Genomic DNA, 5,193 nt, shown 5'->3' with positions numbered 1-5,193 from the left:
TGGGGGAGACCAAGCCCTGCATAAAGATAAGAAGAGGATCCTTTGGCAGAGAGTGTAGAAGAAATTCGACACACACACGACAAAGTTAGAGTCAACGGGAAAGTTTATTAGAAAAGGGATAACACTCCAGAGTGTGGTCTCACAGTAGCAGAGAGTGAGAGGAAAAGTGGGAAACAGAGTAAAGGCACTGCTGAGAAGGGGTCCTGAGTGTTCAGGGAATTCAGTTTATATATCATTCTTTAGTTTCTATTTCCTTTGATATGGACATATAGTGAGGAAGTGGAAGAGTATGTAGCCTGAAAAGGTTAGAATATGTAGAGTGAAATGCCTGCTGGCAGTTTCCAGCCTTTAATCCATAGGTTCCCCAGGGTTTTAGGCAGAGGGAATGACTCTGTGGTTCCTGTTTCCCCTTCACAGGTGTGGGGATGGGCTTTTAGCAATCCCAGCAGAAATCTTGCTTTGTTCTGAAGGTGTCCTCCTAGCCTAGCTGCAGGGCTGATCAGCACATCGATTATGGCTTGATTAACATTTTAATTTTCTTGCCTCCTCCCTACATTACTTACAGTTATTGTTTTTATATTTCTTATTTCATCTGGGCTCAGAAATCATAGCTCTTTTATTGCATCATTTTTCTACCTATAGTATTTATTGTTACTTTTCACAGTACTTTTTATTTATTTACTTTTTTAAGTGACATAGCCTCAAACTGGACATGCTGTGCAACTCGGGCTTTTTTTGAGCCAATAAGCACCGCTTCCCTTTAGCTGTACTGATGGTTGTATTGCTCTACAAGTCACTTTCTTAAACTACTTGAATCTATCTGCATCAAGATGGGAAAATGTTCATAAAAATTCACAGTGCTATCTTCTTCGGAAAATTTAGTGACTAAAAAGTTTGGAGTTTTATCTGTAGTCTCTAAAGTATATCACAAAGTTAATTACTCCAGTTCCAGAAGTAGCTGGCATTCTGTTTCATTAGTGAGCCTGTGTGGTTAAATTTAAACAGTCTATTTTTAAGTGAATAAGGAAATCTTGATTCAACCTTATAGTTCCATTAAAGGAAGAGAAACACTATTCAAGTTATAATTTCTAATCTTTTAAACTTACGATACAGTTTTAGCAATCTTGGTAATTGTGATGGAAACTGTTATAGTGATAAATGGAAAAAAATATTTGCCCAGATTTATACAGTAAAACCAATGGTCCCCAAACTTTTTGGCACCAGAGACCGGTGCTCCTATGAGAATCTAATGCCTAATGATCTGAAGTGGAGCTGAGCTGGTGATGCTAGTGCTGGGGAGTGGTTGAAAATACAGATGAAGCTTCGCTGGTTTACTGGCCACTCACCTCCTGCTGTGCGGCCTGGTTCCTAACAGGCCATGGGCTGGTACCATTCTGCAGCCAGGAGCTTGGGGACACCCTGGTAAAACCGTCAGAGATGTAGGTGTTTGTTGCCTACTTTCCTAGGTACATTGACTGATAATTAAAAGCAAATTTTTAATATTTTTAATTCTATAGATCCCTAAAATGATATAAAGAAACATAAGTGTATAGTCTACTACTATGTTTATAAGTCTCAAGATTCATTAATTTTTACATTTAAAAATTAGAATATAGATATGTGCTTATTGATTTTTAAGGAACATATGGTTTATTATTCTTATTTCACTAAATAGTTTGGAGCAGAGTATTTGATAGTCTTTAGATATTTTTGTTTGTTTTAAGATGTTATCTGTACAAAATATAAAAATCAAAAGATGCTAATATGTATTGTGTGAAGAGCAAGTCTCCTATCTTCCCCTGTTGCCCAGGATACTAAATTTCAGACCCCCAGCTTAGAGAGTCTGATTTAACCACTGGTTAGCAAATTCCTCTTAGCCACTAGTAGCCTCAATGACAGGCTCACTTCTCTGAAGTTTCATCTTCTCTTGGATCTTGGCCAAGCAGTTCCTTACTTACCAGCCCTTTAATGTTTTTAAAACATTTTCTCCATTATTTTGTCCCCCATTATTTAGTTGTCCTCAGAAGGAGAGTTAGTATAAATTACTTAATCTTCAGTAACACATGTGGAAGTTGATGCATTTATTTAACCAAATCAACATGACAATTTAGATTGTTTTAGATTAAGCACTGTTTTGCCTTTGACCTTAAAAATTGTTATTAATGTATAAATAAAATTTCTAGAACAACTGCTGTTTTCTTAGTATAGTCAAAACATATTACTTATAAACAGAAAAGATCATTATAAGTAGTAAACTAAAATATGTGGTTGATTAAAAATAGTATTTTGCCAGTAAACATTCTGCTTTTAACCTTCCCATAACTAAACAGATGAATAAACTCCTATTTTGGTTTGACATTCTAGGCCTTTTTAATGGTAGATTCAGTGAAAATAGGTTAATTTTAAAGTCTCTTAGGGAAAAGTTCCCTATGGCCCAGTGATGACTTTTCCTTGGAAAAAATTGTTCGCTTGGTTCAAAAGGATACTGTTAGGGAAGTTTTTGTGGTCTCAGCAAGTGGCTCGACAGTCTGTTGCTAATGCCTCAACCTCACTTTATTTTATTTATTTTTTACTAATTGTATAACACAAGCGGGTTACCATCACTCAGGGTCAGCTATAGTTTTCAACTTCAAAAATCTTTTGCGATTCTCAGTAATCCATCTCTTTTGCTATGAAATATGAACCAATGTGAACTTATTTTTGATGGGAAGTATGAAACCGAGACTCTGAAAATGGAATCTGGCAACTAAAGAAGTGTTCTTGATATTATTTTATCTTTTCATTTTGAATGCATTAAGCTACTCCTTAGTAGCACCCAGTCTTTCACATTTAGACTGAGACATTTCACAAGTGTGTTGGAGACCATATGTGCAGAAAAGGCAGAAAGCAAGTGGAAATGGATATAGTCACCTTGGGTTGCTGACCTGTTTCGTCTCTTTGGTGCCTGTGCCCGTCAAGGAAGGGGAACAAATGCAGAGGCTGCCAACAGGGCTGGCACCCAAGAAAGAGCTGTTGCTCAGGCTTACAGCTGCAGAGATGGCGGCAGCATCAACAGTTCACACTGGGATTTAATAGGCTCTTTGGGTACTGGGAAGCTAAGCTTGGGACTATTCCTGCATGAGGGAGCCATCCAGAATATAACTCTAGCCATTTCAACTCAGTCACTATTTTTAGAAATATAAAATTGGAAAAAATCCTGTAAATTACATCTTCCATAATAAACCTTGAAAATGTTCGTATCCTTAGCCCAGCATTTCCATTTCTAGAATTTAAAGAAACAATGAGTAATGTTCAAACAGATTTATGTGCAAGGATATTTAACCCGTGTTACTTGGAATGAAAAAAACGGAAGACATATAACTGTGTAACAATGGTGGACTGGCTAAATTTTGGAATACAATAGTATGCTGTACATCAAAATAATGGGAAACGATTCATGATATCTTAAGTGAAAAGATAGGGATTATGAAACAGTATGTACAGTATGATATCAGTACAAAAAAGAAATGTATATATATGGGGATACATTAAATATGGGGTTATGGAAGCTATAATTTTTTTCTTTGTGCTTTTCTATAGTCCCCAAATTTTATACAATAAATATGTATTCTTTTTGTAATTAGAAATAATTTTTTAAGTTACATTTGTAAGAAACTGAAGGTTAATTTTCAGTTTCATTTTATTGGGTTGAACAATTCTTTAAAAAAAATTTTAAAGAAGTGATAGAAAATTAATAAGCAATGGATTTACTTAAGTAGTTGATGACGTGTAGTACATTTTAAAGGCCATTTTGCTTAAAAAAGTAGTCTTTGCTTTTCCCAATTGCTCATACATAAGAACACATGTAGGCAGCCTACTCAGGTGAGTTAGTCAGTGTTTTCTGGCTTTCCCAAGTGCGAATAGATCTAATAAGAACCAAGTAAACATACATTTAAATTCCTAGCTAGTTAGCTCAAAGTAATCCTGACTGTTGATCAAACTGAAGACTTATGTATGAATGATCTAAACTTCATTTTAAACATTTGCTTTTTCAGAGCCCTGTCATATTTCTAAATAAAAGTTTTAAAAAGTTCACATAGGGCTGTGGACCTTTGTAGATTTTTAATCTTTCTTTGGGTAGCTGACTGATTATTTATACACAGTAGAATCATCTTACCAGTATTTTAACCATGCTGAAAAAAAAAAATGGTTTCTAAGCCAAGAAATATATGGAATTTGATATGATTGGCAAAAAAAACTTGAAACAAACAAATCCTCAAAATAAATGAACAAAAACAAACTCAAAAGGTTGCTGTATGAGTTTTTGACCTAATCTGCCTTCTTTTAATGGAATTTAGAGAATATAAAAAATACACTGTGGCAACTGAGTCTTATTTTCAGGGGACAAATTCAGAGTTCACCTTAATGATTTTTGCCTCCCAGCTGGAAGGTGCTCTCTGGAAAGAGCATGCGGGGAATCGATGCTGAAAATAAGTAATTTCTTTTAAGAATGGATACAGCGAAATGCAAGTCTTGAGCTGCCTTTAAAAACAGAGTAGAAAAGGGCCACAGAGACCCTAGTTTATGCCTGAGCTCTAAAGAGGCCAAGGAAATTTGGGGAGATATGTCCATGTAGTGCCCAGGAGTGTGTCTTGTGTCTTGGAATGTCCTCTATGGGCAGTTTGTTTTCCTCAGCTCTCACTCCCAAATGAGCAGCATTTTAGCTTTTAGAGATAAAGAAATTATTTTTGAAATCTAAGACAAGTGAAGGAAATGGTTTCCTTTGATCCTTTGAGTGATATGCGACCTATTTAAGAGCTTGCCTGGCTTCTGTGAAAAGAGCCAGGAAAAAAAAAAAAACCTGTGGATGCTTCAAGGTAGTCTCCTTTCTATCCTTTTTAATAAACTGTAGATTTCAGGAGAGAGCTTCAAAAATCTTTGGGGTACTTTATTTTTGTTCTAGATCTTAAAGTTCCTTTAAGTGTTTAAAAGTGTTTAATCACTCCTCCTATTAATTCAGTTAAACTTGACATTTATTAGGCCCCTACTGTATACAAGTCATCATGCTAGGCAATGGTACAGATAATAATAATAGCTAATATCTATTTTTTTTATACTGGTCTAAGCACTTTCCATATGTAAACATTGTATTGAACAAGCAAGACATGAGTTGTGATTAATAATTTTATTTTTGTCTCCCACTACTCCTTTATA

Source organism: Rousettus aegyptiacus, unplaced genomic scaffold (genome assembly GCF_014176215.1).
Source record: "Rousettus aegyptiacus isolate mRouAeg1 unplaced genomic scaffold, mRouAeg1.p scaffold_m13_p_4, whole genome shotgun sequence".
Taxonomy (NCBI): domain Eukaryota; kingdom Metazoa; phylum Chordata; class Mammalia; order Chiroptera; family Pteropodidae; genus Rousettus; species Rousettus aegyptiacus.
Note: the sequence above shows the minus strand (reverse complement) of the source record.